Below are 19,509 nucleotides of genomic sequence, written 5' to 3'. Positions count from 1 at the left end.
TCAACAAAAGTAACATTTTATTAAGGATTAAGGGGAAAGGGGAAAGGGGATTCAAACCAAAGGTTGAAAAATACATCCAACAAATAAAGCCCCGTTACAGCTGATGTACAAAGCCTAGATATTACAAATGAGCAGTGGGTGTGTTTGTCTCTTTTTTGGTTTTTTGGGCTGGGATGGCTTCTTGCCATCCATGGGTGATTATTTTCCCTTCTGGTTCTTAACGGCATGGCATATGATTGTCGGAGTTCTCATTGCTCTGTTTTCATGCTTTGTGCTATGGATCCTTTTAATCTTTGTAATCTGTTTTCAAAGATTAATAAATTTTCTTTGTTGTTCAAAAAAAAAACAAATGAGTAGTGCTATAGGTACCGACACCCAGTGTAGGGAAATCGTATCGATGGCCGCACCGGGCCGTCACCGGCCACCGAACGGCCGATCCGAGACACATTGGATATCGTTGATTCCCGCGCGTATATACACGAAAAATAAGGTGTTTAAATCAAACACCCTAGACACATCGGATGTCGTTGATTCCCGTGAGGGCCCCCTCGTGTATATATGTATATGCATATATACACGAAAAAATGGTGTTTAGATCAAGCACCCTAGACACATCGGATGCCGTTGATTCCCACGCTAGCCCTCTCGTTTGTTTTTTAAAGAATTTTAGGACGGCTCTGATCGGTCGTCCGGTGGCCGGAGACTGCCTGGCGCAGCCGTCGGTACGATTTCCCTACACCGGGCGTCGGTACCTTTAGCACTACTCATTTGTAATATATAGGCTTTGTACATCAGCTGTAACGGGCTTTGTCTGTTGGATGTATTTTTCAACCTTTGGTTCGAATCCCCTTTCCCCCTTAATAAAATGTTACTTTTGTTTAGATCTTAAAAATAAAGTGTTTAGATCAAGCATCCTAGACACATCGGATGTCGTTGATTCCTATGAGAGCCCCCTCGATTTTTTTTAGAATTTTTGGATGGCTCGGATCAGCCGTCGGTACTCATATCATTTTCGTATTACAAATAAAGCTCAAAACATTTGATGGCCTAAAAAGTCCAAATCTTACACTTAACCACATAAAAAAAAAACCTAACTCACCAGAGTGGGAGGATCTATCTATAGTACTCTGCTGATGCTTCCGGCTCGCCTTAAGTTGCATGTCCAAAATAAGGATAAAAATGAAAAAGAAACGCGTGAATAACTAAAGACAAATTGTCAATTTAATTCTTAGTAATTGCAAAAAGCCAAAAAACATAGATCACCTATTTGGTAGATATTTTCCTTCAACCCTTTTTTTTTTTTATAAGCAACAAAATTTTATTAGAAACTCGACAAAGAGTACATCGAGGTGGCCAAAACTCAAGCTACAAGAGGAACCTTGAAGCGAAAGAGAAGACCAAAAGGGAAAAAGAAAAGAAAACACATCCAATGAAACTTTGGACCAACCCTTTGCTAGGACAAGGAACGTCGGATGGAAAATGTAAGTAGTTTGAAGAATAAGCTAATTTAGACCAAGAAAGTTGATATTCAAAGATTCCATGTGACCATGACTATTGGATTTGTTCTCTTTTTATCTCCCACAAAAGTCCTTTGAATGTACTAATATCAAGCCGCCCAATTCCATTTTGATGAGACAAGTGGATTTCAGTCCAGGAAAGTTGAAAATGATACTTTTACTAGCTAGTGGAGTCATATTTATTTTGTTATTTATTATTTTTTCTATCCATAATGGTCATATATCCATATGTATATGCCGCCAAGAGGCTCATCCCTTTGGCATATCCCCCACAATCATTGTAATTCAAGTTACCTATCTCTAAATATTACTCTCTCCGTCTTTTAATAAATATTCGACCCGCAAACCTAATTAAGTCTTTAAATAGGTGAATTCTTTTCTTTCAAAAATTTTGAAAAAAATACCTTCCGGGGGGAGTATTAATTTAGTTTTTTTTTTAATTTGAAAGCTAACATTATTTAGTTTGTGATCCAAAACACAAGGGGGGGAAAATATATCAGCTTTGAACAAAGAATGATTCTAAAAATACCCATTGGAATATTTACTTGGAATAAATATTGTAAATATTCCCAATAAATGGTGGACAACTATTGCTATACTGAATTTCTATGTCAATAGAATAGTTAGATTTACGAGTCACAACAAAAAGGCACTACATCAATTATATGAACTCTGTAAAAATTAAATCCAGAAACAAAATAAAACAACCATAGAAATACCACGACTGGAGAAAGAAACAAGTTTAATAATGAAATCTATACAAGACAAGAATCAGTTCTTGTCTTTTGCAAGGTTTGATCGTTCACATCATTTTTTTTTTTATCAGTGAAAAAACGAATTTATTAATTATTAGTATAGGTTCAACGACTAAAAGAAATTCGAGCATAAACGACATCACTAAAGGAAAAATTAAAATTCATAGCATTTGTCTGAAAACTTGCAGCACAAATAAATACATGGTGAAAATTCAATCCTCGACTTAGGTCTTGTTCCAGAACACCTTTTAAAAAAATAAGTACTTATTTCACATTTTCAAACTCAAAAATAATGTAAAAAATCTCGATAAAATCTATCAAACAAGATCCAAATTGCTAGGAAAATTATTTGCATAAACACATTATTTTTGAGCTTGAAATTACCTTATTAAAAAATGCTCCGTAAGTACTTAAATCGAGTTCTGGAAAGCCTTAATGGGCCTATTTTTGGACTTACTTTTTCTTGAAATGTCAGGAATTTATATCGAAACATAACGAATTCAAAATGGATTGAAGGGGTCCATCAACGTACAGGTCTATGGGTGTTATTATGTTTAAATTTGGTTGGCGACGCATAGACTTGTACAGATTATTGCATGCATCATAATCAATTTTCTTGTACTTTTATTGATATTTACACGTTTCTTAATTTATGGGAGTAGTACTCAAATTTACCGACTCTATTAATTTTCTTGCTTGTACAAAGGTACGGAGATATTCAGCTAATTAAGGTCATACAGTAGCTCACAATTTAACACTTTCTTCAAAAATTAAACCCACTACATGTGATCTACATGCAACTGGCTAGTACAATACGGAGTATATAGCAGCGCTGCAATGAGTACAGATTCGTACAAATCGCTTTAAATTTGGAGGCCGTCTCGGGTCTCGTAAAAAATCATCGAAGTCGCTCATTTTGTTCAAGGTTTTTGGTTCATGGTTCATGCAAAGATTAAGAGCCCGTTCCAGAAACGAAATAAGAACTTATTTTTTGTGTAATAAGAAGGCTTGTTCCTGAGAATAAGAAGGCTGCTACTTATTTTGGAAGAATTTATATAGGTACCGACCGGCCGGGGAGGGAAATCGTACCGGCAGGCGCGCCCAGCAGTCTCCGGCCACCGGACGGCCGATCCGAGCCATCCAAAAATTATAGAAAAAAAAATGAGCTAGCCGTAGCGGGAATCAACGGCATCCGAGGTGTGTAGGGTGCTTGATCCGAGCACCCCTTTTCCGTGTATATATAATCAAGCACCCTTCACGGAAAAGGGGTGCTCGGATCAAGCACCCTACACACCTTGGATGCCGTTGATTCCCGCGAAAGGCCCCCTCGTTTTTTTTTTTAGAATTTTTGGACAGCTCGGATCGGCCGTCCGGTGGCCGGATACGGCCCGACGTGGCCGCCGGTACGATTTCCCTCCACCGGCGCCCATTATTATAGCAACAGTCTTATTTTTTGTATAAGACAACTTCAAACTCAAAAATTATGTGTTTACGCAAATAATTTTCCTACCACTATAGATCTTGTTTGATAGATCTCATTGAGATCTTTAATACGGTGCAAAAAAAATTGAACTTTTTTTTTTCATTTGCATTATTTTTGAGTTTAAAAATGTGAAAAGAACTTTTTATTTGAATTTTGTGGAATGAATCTTCTTATTTTTGAATGAGAAGTGGCAAAATAAGTACTTATTTTTTAAGAAACTTTCCGGAACGGAGCCTAACTCAATGTCATATCGTTGGGGAGGCATTTACGGGACATCAAACTTTGTCCCGGAATTCAGTCTTTTTGAAGCGAAATTGAATGTATTGTAAACGTCTTTGCCGATATTGATTGAGCTGATTTTTTATTGAGGAAACCGAAACAATATCTTTTAACCAATATGAATGGTTCCGATCATATTTGTGGAATCCAAGACGGGTCTCAAAGTAATCTTTATGCTCGGGTACAGAACCCTGTCTATACCCACATCGTTTCTGGTACAATAAGTGGTTAGGTTTGCTATATTATTGGGAAAAAAAAGTTCACTTTCTATGAATTTCCTACAATCTGCTCAACAATGTACTACTTATTACAATTGAATTGAATAACGAGGTATGGACCTTTGGGAGTGAGAGATCGCAGGTTCGATTCATATGGATAGGAGATCAATCCTTTGTGATAATACTAACTTCTAACACATCCACTAACCCCCGCTGATATATACAATGTTGACCAAAAAAAAAAAAAAGAATAACGTGGTATGAAATAACACAGTATTTTTTTATTGTTTTTGATTTGGCGAAAGGAATTGAATGGTGTCAACTAATTTGGTGTCGTTCTCTCCTATGGAGCTTATGGGGCTTTTCGATTTTTTTGGCGTTTGTCCTTATTAAAAAGAAATTGTGTTTGGTAGTTATGCGTCAAACTTTTGTGAATTATTAATTCGTCTCAACTCTCAACGAGAAAAATTGAAAAAGCAACAAAAATTTACTTTTACCCAAATATTTTTGAAAATATCTAAGATAAAGCCTCAAAAGCCGTGACGAATCAGTAATCTGCAAAAATTTGGCGCAAAACTAACAAATGTCAATAAAATATGTATAAAAACAAAATGCCAAAAAACTCAAAAAGCTAAAAGGAACAAGGAATTGCAGCCGTTACTCTTAGTTTTTTGGGTTTTTTTCTTCTTTTTTTTGAACGGCAATTTTTTTTTTAACCTTTGAAATTGTTAGATTTGGGGTTTTTTCTTGCTTTATCATTATTTAAATTCTTTTCGTATTTGCTAGTTTTGTGCCACATTTTTATGATGATCGAAAATCGGCAAGTACATGATCGGATCGTGTTTGCTTAGAATTAACATTGCACCATTAAGCTGATTTTTAAAAAAGAACTGTTCCGAGATCAATGTACGCTAATCACAAGACTAAACTATGTCCGATCAATTTAGTTTTTTGCGTCAACACTCCACGACAAGCCGAGAAAAATGAACAAATTTATGGTTACCATGAGGTTAAGTCACCAAAACGCTCCAAAATTTTTTTTTGCTCGGCAAAAAACGCCCCAAAATTAGGCACAGTAAGAGCCACAGCATTCCTCTTCCAGATTAATTTATTGAAGTTTCTATAAATATCCATTACCAAAAGGAAAAAGAATTCACCAATTCACCACTGGAGGTTAATTAATTTATCCGATCATTAATCTCAACTCTGGAATTAGTCAAGTACGCACAAGTTAATTAGCTCATCCACCCGTTTATCGAAAAAAAAACAAAAACAAAACCACGGTATCTCTCGATGTGACAATTTGCACGGAATTTGGAACCGTAGAGACTTTATGCATCTATTCGTTATGTCTTTACATTGTGTGCCAATGTGAATGGAACTATTGATTGATTTAAGGAATTCAATTAACGATAAAGCTGCACGATTAGGCTGCGTCCGTCAATTGGCCAAACCTGGCCAACCTCTCTCTCTCTCTCTCTCTCTCTCTCTCTCTCTCTCTACTATACACTTCGATAAAGGCATAAAGGATGCTAGCTAGTAAAAGAGACAGTGTGAGAGTAAAGACAATTGGCAAAAGCTTTTCAGTACCATTCTTGAGCTGTGGAAAACGTGGTGTGATGGTCACCAAGCTAGAGAGGGCCGGGCGTGATCCGAGATGATTGATCAGCGTCCACTGAAATTTATGAGTCAGAGAGAGACAGTGATATCTCAAAGGAGAGATCTGATTTTGGAATTTATTATCATTGAAACAATAATGCTAGCTGCTGTGGAAGATGCCAACATGTCTTTGTCTTCGCAATTATACTCTTGCATTCATACCGGCTGCTCGAGGCAACTAACCTGTATTACACGGCACTTGGAAAGCCACATGCACCATATTCCCAGTATTTCTGGTGGAGCATACGCGTGCGTTGTTGTTGTAACGCGTTGTCGTTCTTTGCGACTAGTGGTGTGTGCAATGTCGAATTAATGTCGTAAAATGCATAGAAGTGTAGAACACCTTTCATGGTATATATAGTACCAATCGTTTCCAAGAAACTCGATTCCACAAGTGGTGCACATGAGAGTCGAGATGTTAGGAGTTCGGATTGCTGAAACGGTATCGTGAACGAAGAATTAATGTTGCTATACACATTGTCATTCACTACGGCATATATGAAAACTGGTTTGATGTCGAATGTTGTAAAAGAAATATGTGAAAATTCTTCTCAAATTAAGAGAATTGCTTTGGAGAGAGATGCATGTTGAACCTTGTATTTGATACTATTTACAATATTGTGTCAGGGAAAATAACTTCGTGTAATAGAAGGAATATGTAGGAGCAAATTTTGCTTTCGTCTTTGTAACTAACTTCAACTGTGTGACATACGCTCACCAGAGTCATGACGCCAGGATTATAAATTATCCTGACAATCATTTCAGTAACCAAGCATAGAATAACATATGATCAGACACAATTGCTTCTAACTTACAAACGCATCTAATCCGCGAATCAAAATTTAAGTCAATCAAATGGAGCTGCACAGTAGTAGGAGTAATTAAGGGAGTGTTCCGATTTCTAAAAAAAGAAACTTTTAGAAAATGAATGTAATTTCAAACTCAAAAATCATATATTTACATAAATAATTTTCTACCACTATGGATTTTATTTGATAGATCTCATTGAGATCTTTTAGAAGGTGCAAAAAAATTTTTTTATTATATTTAAATTTAAAATTACATTCTTTTTTAAAAAAAAAATTTTAAAAGAAAGCGGAACACTGCCTAACTTTTGGTATCGTTGTTGGAATGCTTTTCATGGCCACGTGTGCGTGTGTCAGTGTGTGTGTGTGAGAGAGAGAGAGAGAGTGAGTGAGTGCGGGCATCCACTTGGTATTGCGAAGTCGCAACGTTCAAAAGTAGTGCAAGGAAAGGACTTGACTGGAAGGAGCATCTAGAGGCACCGTAAGTTCGTATTCCTTCCGTCTTTAAATAAATATTCAGCGTGTATATTTAAGCGTTTAAAAAAATTCATTGTATCGTTAAAAAAATTAATTTTTATAATAAATCAATAGATAGCAATGAATTCTATTAGATTGTAAAAAAAATTAAATTTTTTAACAAAAAGCATGCATCCTTTGTAAGTCCTAGGTTTGCGAGCCGAATACTTATTTAGGGACGGAGGGAGTGATTTTTTTACTATTATAGGTATCTAGATTAATTTACACACATCTCAACTAATTTTATAAAAAAAAAAAATGCATGCTGATTTTGCCATACTCTTTTTTGTTAATGTCACTCTCCTACAAGTGTATTTTTGGTGTAAAAATACACTTGCAAGGAAATGACATTAACAAAAAAGGGAGTGGCAAAATCATTTCCCAAAAAATTCCACCGTCTAAAGAATTGATAGCAATAAAGTTTGAGCAAAGGCTCCTAAGAATTTAATAGCGTTTGAGAGGTTTTAAACTGTAGACCTTAATTAGAAGGGAAAAAAACCCGTATGCCTGGGGGCACGTCAAGATTTGGTTGCTAGTGAATTTTTTCTCCCATCTTGATATCTGATCTAGAGCAACATGCCCCATTTATTTGACTTCATGTTCGGAATTTTCAAAAAAAAAATTGAACAGTGAAGACAAATTTATTAACCACATTCAATTTTGGAGAAATGCATGTAAAGATCTGCAGAATTGATGTTAAATTGTAGAGACATGAAATCTCTCATAAATCCATCCACAATATTGATAGTTGTGGTCGCAGGTAGAAGCATGGGCGCACTTCTAATCTGAAACTCCGGATGCTAACTTCGTACCAAACCAAACCAAATAAATCAAGCCTTAAGTCTCAATTAATTATGGTCGGTTAAATGAATCCGTTTTATTTAGTCTTAATCGGATTCATGTGAGAGATAAGACTCGAACAAGATACAGACGGAGTTATTTAGTTTACTCAATCACGAGGGAACTTTGAATTGTTTATTTCTCATTTTTTCTGTTTAATATCCTTGCAAGAAAATTTTGCAAAATTTACATGTTTTTGCAAGCTGGTCTGTGTCTGAACACAGCTTCAGAGCGGACAGAAACCTAAAGTTTCCACTGAATGGATCTAGGAGTTTGAACTGGTGACTATGACTTATTAGCAAGTGGAGCAAGAGGGGGTTGTCAATTTGAGCATCTCAAGTCTCAACCAACAACATTTGTGTGTGAATGTGAAGTTCTTTAATTCTGTATCTGGTTTTGGGATAAGTACTACTTGACATCCAACATTCTCAACTAATTGTTCTTTTCTCTGAATGAGAAGACAAATCACATATACGAACTCCCAGCTAGTTAGAGAGGGCTGGGTGCATGCTTAGTCACGTAATCTTTTAGTAGGACCCTTGCTTTGCACTTGTGCTTTCAATTTTTCTTTTCATGAATTTTAGTAGTTTGAGAAATTTTTTAAAGATGTTATCACACTCACGCTCGCTCTATCTCCTGCCCGCGCACACACATTATGTGACTTAGGCTGGGCGTAAATGTCCTAATATCAATGTTTCTTTTAAATACCCGTTGTCTTGAGCTTAACTTAAATATGAGAGTTTTGTTTTTATTTGAATTTTTTTTTTTGTATTTGTTAGTTTTGCGCCAAATTTTTATGAGTTATTGATTCATCTCGACGAGAGGAATCGGAAAAGTAATTTTTTTTTTACTTTTACCCAAGTATTTTTAGAAATAACCATTTTTTAGCAAAAAAATGACACATTCACGTTAAAAAGTGATTATTTCTCAAAATACTTAGGTAAAAGTAAAAAAAATTTACTTTTCCGATTCCTCTCATCGAGACGAATCAATAACCCACAAAAGTTTGACGCAAAACTAACAAATGCAAAATAAATTCAAATAATGACAATTTCCGGATATAAGTTAGGTTTAAGAGAACAGGGCTGATAACAACTCCATCAAACATCGCAATCATAGACCCCTGGACCGTGAATTCCGTGTATATGTATGTCTCACCCTATATGAGAGAACATTACAAATAACCGTTAAATAAAAACCTTATGCAGATACATATATACAGGATCGGTGGATGTTAATTTGGATATTGCACAGGAGCTTCTCAGAGCAGCTGATCAATATCTGAAATAGGCTCGGAGTACTTATAAAAAATGTCAAATTTTTAACAAGGGCAGGGCTTATAGACGAGCAAGACTTTCGGCATGGAAATTTTTAACAAGGTTTACTAACGGTTCTTCTAGAATATTCCAGAAGTCTTACTTCGTAGGTTGGCTATGCTACCCCAATGATAGGTGCAAACTGCAAAGGGGCCTACCCCAGAGAAAGAAACCAAACAAACATTGGCACCCGGCCTTTAGACCAAACAAAACCAGGAAAATGAAGCTAAGTCTCAATTTGAGAGAAGACCAAGGATGGAGTCAAGAAGGATCTGGTAAGGGCGGCCGTCACGGCAAAAATTTTAGAAAATGTAATTATTATATAAAAAAATTATAATTATTCTCAACTTATATGGATTCACCACCGCCAGATTTTTTTTCCCTTATTTTTTGCTATATTCTGGTCCTAAATCCTCAGTAATTTTTTTTTCAAGAAAGGAGATTCAAAATAGTATTCCTAAACTATTTGAATATTCAATTCCATTGGAAAAAGGTTAGTTTTCTTGAATTTTTTAATATTCAATTCAAGTTAGAGAAATTATTTGAATATTTTGAATCCCTTATTGAGTTTGTATTGAGCAATACGCACTATATGAAAAAAAATATAACAATTTATTGATTTGTATAAACTAATATGGTAGGTAATCATGATCAAGAAAAAAATTGATTGTTCTTTAAGAAAAGAAGTGTTGAACAAAGTGTTGATCACATACATTGAGAAGGACATATCTAAAAGTTTTGACACCGATTATATCATCGATGCTTTTATATGGCATGAAAGAGTATTGGACACAATTCAAGATGCATTGCTTTAGTAGATATATTAAATTAAAGTTTTTTTCGTACTCCATGAGAAAATGACAAATATCATATACTACTATAGTTTTTATTATGTTGTTTTAATTTTTCCTAGAGTCAATGGCTTCATATTGCAATGCATATTTTTATTTTTGTAATATACATGTCACCACTGCTAGAATAAAATTCTAGCTCCGTCCCTGAGAAGACCTACCCTGGGGGAGCTATGCCAATATGTGCAGACCATTTTAGGCTGAAATTATAAAAATCCCCCCATTTGTTTCACCGGGAAATGGTATAGAAGTACAGAACAGCTGCTATGGAAAGTTTAAAGACCAGACGCTATATATATTGGCACTTTCCTCCCCTGAGTCCTAGCCCAGTTAGTTTCTTGAGGACGAGATAAGCGAGGTCTCTGAATCTGTTTCCCCCGAAAGTGAAAATTAATAAACCGCGACGGCGTGAGTGGTTTTTCTTCTTGTTGCGAGCATGCCAAGACTTGACTGCTGTCCGAATTAGTGTTAAGGCCTACGTGCCTTAATCTGACTTCTACTAGAACGATTGCGTCCGATCCAAGGGTAAGGTCATAAAATGGTTCGTGGTTTGCCTTATTAGTTTTATCTTGTCTCGTTTTCTTTCCATTTTCCATAACGGTTAGAAAATTTTTTAAGTCCTTTCCATGCTGAGTACAAGGAACACCAGTACAAGGAATTGAAATGGAAATGGATTGAATGGTAATAAATTGACTACTTTGCTAGCAAGTAAAGATAATTGAATTGATTTGAATATGCGCAGGGCTTCATTGGTGTTGAACTCTTTTCTAAGTTTTCACTTCTTGTATTTTTAGGCAGGAGCTCCAGACTTGAGTTGCTTCTACCCATGGCTGCCAAGTGTCTCATGTCTTGCTCCTCACTCAAGGATAACGGTTACAGGGCTGAAGGCCTTCTTTTTTTTGCACGGAAACTTGCCAAAAAATAAATCTTCTTTTTCCTTTTCTCCTCATGCACCCACCAAGGCTAATGGTTGAAATGTTTACCAAAACTAACGAACATATTTGTTGATTTGGAGTCCTCATTTGTGGGCCATTTGATAGCTTTAAGGAATTTTATATGAAAAACTTATAAAGAAAGGACTTATGGGAGCTCACAAATTACTTTTCCTTCTTTCCACAGGCTTATCAAAAAGATGATAAGGTCTTGAGTAAAAAACTTTTTGAAAATGGCCTAAATGCCCTACCAAAGGAGCCAATCAACTAAAGGCCGTCATTTTTGACCGTGCATCCCCACGTGGTGGGCTCCTAGGCCTTACGAATTTTATCCATTACTCTTTGTCTTACTGTATTTATTTGGACCTCTTCTTTTTGGGCCAAATAAATCTAAAGATGGGCCAGGACCTGAAAAACTAATTTGGACTTTAATTAATTGGGTCATGCTCTAAACATTAATGCAGTCCATTAATTTCCACAATTAATTCAGCCCTGCCCTTTCAAATTCAATTTGGCCCAATGTGATCCACTACAAATTCAATCAAGGCCCAAAATAAAATTTTCAGCCATTAATTGATTAATAAATCCCTTTTTAAAATTTGGCCATATTTGGGTATATCCAGAATCGCATTCTTCCTTAGTAAGAGGATCATCCTGAATGATACATAGTCATCTAAGCGCGTAATGTCGAAACCAGACAATCTTGTAGCAGGTCACTTCAAGATCAAGAGTTCTTGCGTTTAGGAGTTTGATCTGCCTGTGGTTCTTCTGTATGCGCGTAGGTCCTATCCATTGAGAGTATCTACGGAATTCACAGTACATCACCTGCACATCCACTTAAAAACTAAGCCTTATAAGTGGTGAGTCATCTAATTGTATATTAAGATCCAATCCATTTTTATTTATCCGACATGGGACTTAATCCTTCACACATGTTCCCAACAATCTCCGATCCTCATGTGTAACCATGCATTGGGTCTATCTCCCCCTTGATTTGATCCATTTGACTCCCCCATGATTCTTGATCTATTATCATTCTTCAATACTGTGTCCGAACTCGGGTTTATTCACTGCACCCACTCCATCGAAAGCCACCATACTCTACGAGAGCCACCTTGCTACCGGCCACCTGCCGCACACAAAAGGAATTTCCTGCTCCATTGAGAGTTGCAAAGGATTTTCCACTCCACCTAGAGTTTTCGTGCAAGCCCACGACCCCAGATGCTTCCAAAAGAGTCTGTTCATAGATCGTCAGCCATTGGCCCTGATACCACTTTTTGTGAGTCTAATCGGCTTGTGATTCTCCTGCATGCGTGTAGGCCCAATTTATTGAAGAGTATCTAAGGTCCAACCCTTTTTTATTTATCCGATCAATGAATGACTCAAATCTATTGCACAACACTTGCTGCATTCAACAATTGCAAAATTCACGTGTTCCGGACACGTACATTCCAATGCTGCGCTCTGGCACCTAACCAACGTAGCTCCACATGGTGCTCCATCCATCCTCCCCCTCCATGGCCCAAATAACTCCACCTCAAGTTGCCACCGCAACAGCGTCGCAGCTCACGACAATGCCCTTCTCTCATGGAACCCGAGTAGATCCACCATCACGCCGCCGACCCGATTCCGACCACCTCCACAAACACCTCACTACCAAGCCTAACACACAGGGGTGGAGCTATGTTGAGGGCCCCGGCCCCGTGTTAGTAATTTATTTTAATCAATAGAAAATTAGAGACCGCCCCTCTTTTTTAGCCTCGGTTTGAACCCAATCCTGAATATTATTTCCGAACCTGCATAGGCTCGGATATTTCCGAACCTGCATAGGCTCGGATATGTTATATCATGACTTTTTTGCCCTTTTTATTCCGCCTCTTGACTAAATATCTCCATCATCAACAAATCCTCTCTCTCTCATCTCGATCTCACCACCACCACCACTGATACCAGATTCCCGTTCAAGAACAGATTATCCGACGGCCGTTCAAGAACAGATCGTTCAAGAATGGACGTGAAGTTGAACTCTTCTTTTCTCTCATTCGGACGAACAGTAGAAAAGTTGAATAGCACTCAAACAATGAGGCTTCAAATCGTTCGCCAAGCCGAAGCGAGCTCAACCGCCGACAGAGTGCCGGAGAACCCCTCGATGGGGATGTGGCGATTTGGATCCGAGACGGCGGAGGAGTTGCTGCATGCCATGACAGTCGTCTCGATCGAAGTCGGTGCACAATATTTCTCTAAACTCAGAGATGATGTTCGTTTCAAACTCTAAACTCACCTGCATTCTCTCTCTCTCTCTTTATGTTCAAGAAGGAGACAGAGTAGATGAACAATTATCAAACCCAAACCAAGAAAAGCAAACGAATTGAAAAAGTTTTTGTGGACTTTATTAGGTAGGTACAGAGAAATGGTGGTGGAGGATTTTCTCTATTTTCTTTTAAATATTTTAATTTTTGGCCTTATTTTTTTATTATTATTACTACACTTGGTTAGATTTTAGCTGAGTGTTACGAATTTGTTTAATTTTTTGGTACTTCTCAAAATTGTTCAATTTTTGTTTATGTGTGTATTTTCTATGAGAATTATTTATTTTCCATGAGATTTGTGTATTTGTCCATAAGAATTATGTATTTTTCATGAGAACAGTGCATTTTCTATGAGAATTGTATATTTTTTGAGAGAACTGTCTATGAGAATTGTGTATTTTAGATGAGAACTGTATATTTTCTATGAGAACTATGTATTATCTACAAGAACTGTGTATTTGTCTATGAGAATTGTGTATTTTCTATGAGAACTGTGTACTTTTCTATAAGAACCGTGTATTGTCCATGAGAACTATTTATGAGAACTGTGTATTTTCTTTCAGAATTGTGTATTTTTCTATGAAAATTGTTTATGAGAATTATGTATTTTCTATGAGAACTATGTATTGTCTATGAGAATTGTGTATTTTCTATAAGAACTATGTATTTTCTTTGAGAAATGTGTATTTTAGTGTGTGATGAGACTATGTGAACTGTGTATTTTCTATGAGAATTGTGTATTTTATGTGAGAGCTGTCTATGAGAATTGTATATTTTCTATGAGAACTGTGTATTATTCATGAGAACCGTTTATTTTTCTATGGGAACTGTATATTTTTCTATGAGAACTGCGTATTTTTTTATGAGAATTGTGTATTGTCCATGAGAATTGTCGATTAAAATAGTGTATTTTCTATGAGAACTATATATTTTTTATGAGAACTGTGTATTTCAATGTGTAATAAGACTATTTGAACTGTATATTTTTCAGTTCACATAATTCAGTTCTCATAATCAGATCACAAAGTTAGTTCTCTATGAGAACAGTCACTTCTTATAGCCAATTCTCATAAAATTGAGTATGAAAACTGACAGTTCTCATAGAATTGACTATGAGAATTGATAGTTCACATAGTCAGTTCTTATAGCTCAGTTCACATAACTAGTTCTCTATGAGAACTGAATAGTTCTCATAGAACTAACTATGAGACTTGACAATTCTTATAGCCAATTCACATAGCCAAGGGTATTTTTGTCCGAAATAATATAATTCAGGAATTGATTCTAAAAATATAACTCTTATAGCCTCAGTTCTCATAGCCATAGTTCAAGGGTATTTTTGTCTAAAATAATATGTTAACTTGGGCTATGTGAATTGGCGGGGATATTTTTGTTCGAAATATTATGTTAACTGGCTATGAGAATTGGCAGTTCTTATAGCCAATTCACATAGCCAATGGTATTTTTGTCCGAAATAATATGGGTCAGGAACTGATTCTAAAAATATAAATTTTATTAAAAATGAACATATACACAAAAAGTTAAGAAGAATGGGCAAAATAGTAAAAATGCATGAAAAGTAAAAAAAAAAGGACTGAAATAAAGAAGGAATATTTTTGTCAGGACTAAATTAAGTCCAAACCTACTTTTTAGGGCCGGCCTAAAAATTCCCCTTTAATCAATGGGTATCTGTAATTTTAACGTGGGGAAATAAATAAGTATTTAATATCATAGAGCTCGTAATATAATTGAGACAAGGATGAAAGTGCAATTATAATTCTATAGTGGGATAAATTATAATTAGTGAAATAAAAAATAAAATCCTGATGGGATTAGGATTTCTTATTTATGTTGGGAGCCGGAACTTATTACTCTTCAGGTCCCTATCGTATCTATATATATACACGTTATGCTTTCTAGGTCAATTAGAGGTTTTCTATTATTCACGAAATAGAGACAGGCTTAGGGAGAGCAAACAGATCGCGAAAGAGTCCATACTCGGTTCGTGTTCTAGACATGCAGGGAATACGATAGAAGATTTGTAAGGTGCAGTCAAGCAGTATACGTGGCTTATAGCAAGACGTCCTATAACAAGTTCAACTAGCGTTCGTGTTGCAGGGAGTTGAGGTGAATCCCTAATTCCGCCTTGTAGGGTTTTGCGGATTTTTTTGTTGTCTAATCTGTACGCGTCATTATTGAGTTCTTGGAATCATTTCCTAACACCTCGAGCTCTTGAGTTTTATTTTTTATTCTGTACATATCTGATTTTTAATATTACTACTCCTTCCGTCCCAAAATGTTTGTCCGGTCCGCAAATCAAGGTCTTAAAAATAATATAATTTTTGTAAGAAAAATTCAAAAGTTTTTCAACAACTTACTAGATATCAATGAGTTCTTTTAATTTGTGAAAAAAAATTGAATTTTTTCTTACAAAAATGTATTATTTTTAGGTTATCGTTTTGCGGACCAAACAAACAATTTGGGACGGAGGGAGTAATATTTACTCGTGTATAGCTACTTATAATCTTTAATAATTTTAGTTTGATTGCATAAAAAATCGGTTATTTTATATTTTTCATTTCTCAATTTCTTTCATAATAAAAAATAAGCACGTGACAGTTGAAATAGCCTAAAGATAAATTAAAATAAAATAATTGGTATACTTTAGCTGCATTAGGCCAAAATTATTTCATTATACAAATGTAATGTATTGAAAAACAAAAAATTTATGATATAATAGGTATACGTTACGATAAAATTTTATGTCTACTAAGCCGGTCCTCGGGATCAAAATCCTAACTTCTTCACTTTAAAATCCTAACTTCACCAGCGCTAACACAACCACAGCCATAGAGAATGTAACGCCCCGACTTTCCGGAAGCAATATAAAATAAAATCTTAAGAAAATTTGCTAAATAAATATAATTTTTCAAAATAAAATTTAGCTATTACAGTCACAAGATAAATTTACTGATTCAAAATACATTAATCTCAGAGCTAACTCTAGGCTTGATACAAATCCGAAACATACTCGATCTTCGTTCCTGATATTCTTTCCGTGTTGAACTGCAACATCTTTGAATCCTCTCCATTGAATCTTGTGCCCACTGGCAAATTGATCGCCGAAGCAAACGATTTGCCAAGATACAGACGTATCCGTGAGTGATAAATCATCCAGTAGAATAATCCAACCTAACCACCCCTCTTACTTTACAATTAGTAGGTAATAAGATAATATTGAATCGAATAAGCCAAACAAATATTCTCCACATAAGCCAGTTCATTACTATCCATAACCTAATGTGAAATCTAAGATCTCTCCGCGAGATCTTTCCTCCCCAACCGCTAGCCATGCCCTGTCCCATGAGATCATTTTCTTTTGTTGTCGCGGATTGCACCTCAGTTATGTACCTAGCGTGTATCCCTCTCATTACAACAAAAGGAAGCTTATCATGCCCGAATCATAACTAGGGTTCGCCTATCTTATGCACCACTTCACAATCACCACAATCATCACTGGGCTTACTTTGCTAGTATCAATTCATCACTCAATACTGGGCTTACTTTGCCAGTTTCAAACCATCACATCCAATTCATCACATCTCAAAATCACGCCTGCAGGCAATCTAAAAATAAAACTGTTCAATTCATCCATTACCTAGCATCGACTAGGTGAGTTCTATTTGCATACCACCCCATGTCTCTAGGGTTCAATCTAACATTTCAAATCAAGTATCGGGCAATATGCAATTAAAACGAATAATAATTAAAATAAATTACAAGTAAAGCAATCACTCAACCTTTTATGAATGGGCCGTTGCCCTTAGTCTTGTATGGCCATGATGATAATAAGTAAGAACCTTTTTAAAAGAATTTTAAAAGAAATATTTTTCTAGGTTGTCATTAATTATTTCTAAGTAATTAGATTAATTAAAAACTAATTTAATGCATTAATTAGGTAAAAATATTAAAATAATTAACATGACCTGATTAAGAGTCCGATGGGTCCTATGCAACCAGTTGAGTATCAAAAGTTGGGTTCGGAGGGTCGCGGGATTATTTTAAATGAAGATGTTAAATAAAGTGGCCGAAAGTGAAGTAAATAGATAATAAATAATTTACTAATTAAAATATGTTGAGGTTAACAAAGTTTCATCTTCAGAATGTAGGGAGTCTAAATAAAATTACTCGGGCATTAATAATATGGTTTATAAGGTCGTAAGGAATTTTTGATTGGAAACGCTATAGAAATAACAATAAATGGTAAATTAAATAAAAAAAATATTAATTTAACAAGATATCATCTTTGAGATGCAAGGAGTCTAGAAAAATTTAGTATGGGTGTTAAAACGTAGTTTGGAAGGTCGCAAAGATTTTTCGTTAGTAAACTTGATAGATAACTAATAAATAATTCAATAAATAGATAATTAAATAAAAAAATATGATCTTAATAAGTTATGATCTTTCAGGTGTGAAAAGTCTAGGAAAAATAGTCTGGGTGTAAAAAATGAGGTTTGAAATGTCGCAAAGTTGTTTCGAAACATTTAAAACCAACTCAATCTATCAGATAAATTAAACTGATATAATTAATACGTTTTATACTAAGATGATATTATATTGTAATAAAATAATATCATATCAGTAGTTTTTTGTAATATTAATATCAGACGGATTGTAAAATAAATATCAGAAGGATCATCTTCTTCGCAACTAATTACAAATAAAGTGTCGGGCTCAAAAATAATATCAAATTGATGAATATGGCAGAAAACGCGCGGTAAGCTATATTTTTTTCGTTCGGGACATATGGTTAAGCATATAAACACTTAATATACTTAGAGAAGAGGTTGGATAGGTTTATAATACCTTGAATTGGATCGAATTGATTTCAAAAACGAATCTTGAATTTTGGGGAAGAAGACTTCGATTTTTTTTGATCGGGAGACTTTGGGATCAGATTGAGGCTTGTTTGGGGATGCTCTAGATTGTAGGAAGAGTTTGGAACGATCGAATTGGATTTCGGTCGGGTCTTGGTACAAAATCCACTTTTCTTTCTCTTTCTTTCTCTCTCTAAAACTCCATGGATTGGAGCTCCGTTTTCTCTAGTTTTTCTCTCTCTTTTGGACTAGTGGGGCGTGAAAAATATTGTGGTGTAAATTTCGTGGGTCAATGGGGGGGGGGGGTTATATAGGTGAATTTGGAAGAGGTTTGATAAGAGTGAATTTAATGGAGTTGGGTTCATGGGATTTGGAATGGACGAATTGGACTTGATTTTAGGGTTAGGGAGGAAGTAGAGACTGAGTAGGAGACAGAGAGACGAAAGGAGTTTGTATTTGTGCATGCATGTAATTTGTGTGTAGAAATTTTAAAAAAAGAATACATGTATATATTACATGCATAATTGTATTTAAAAAAAAGATTTGCATTAAGAAAAATAATTCTAAATAATATATATTTAGGAAAAAAAATTGGGTTAAAAATCCGAGTCGTTACAGAGAATCCCCTTAAATGCTAACCCCCACTCCTAGAGTTCGCCACCCATCTAGTGTCTTCCCTCTAGTCTACTGTCCATTTGTAATTTTTTGGGCCCATTTCGGATCCACGTTGATAATCGGAACTGTTCATCATGTAGAACTCGTCGAGACGAGCCACCCTACCAAAAATCAAGACCATCGGATATGTATTGATACTTGTTTGAACACATTTATTTGATAAAAATGGTGTTGGGCGGGTTCCTATCCAGTGTGCCCAACATCATTTTTATCAAATAAATGTGTTTCAAATAGGTATCAATACAAATCGGATAGACGTAATTTTTGGTATGGTGGCTCGTCTCAACGAGATCTACATGATTAACAGTTTCAATTATTAACGTGGGTTCAAAATGGGCCCACAAAATACAAACTGGACAGTAGACTAGAGGTAAGAAAACTGGAGGGGAGGCGACTCCCACTCCTAGCCCCAGTTATCAACCCCAATCGAACCCAAATAAAAAATACTCAAAATTTGAATCTAAAAATATTCCACA

This window comes from Rhododendron vialii, chromosome 6a (genome assembly GCF_030253575.1).
Source record: "Rhododendron vialii isolate Sample 1 chromosome 6a, ASM3025357v1".
Lineage (NCBI taxonomy): Eukaryota > Viridiplantae > Streptophyta > Magnoliopsida > Ericales > Ericaceae > Rhododendron > Rhododendron vialii.
Note: the sequence above shows the minus strand (reverse complement) of the source record.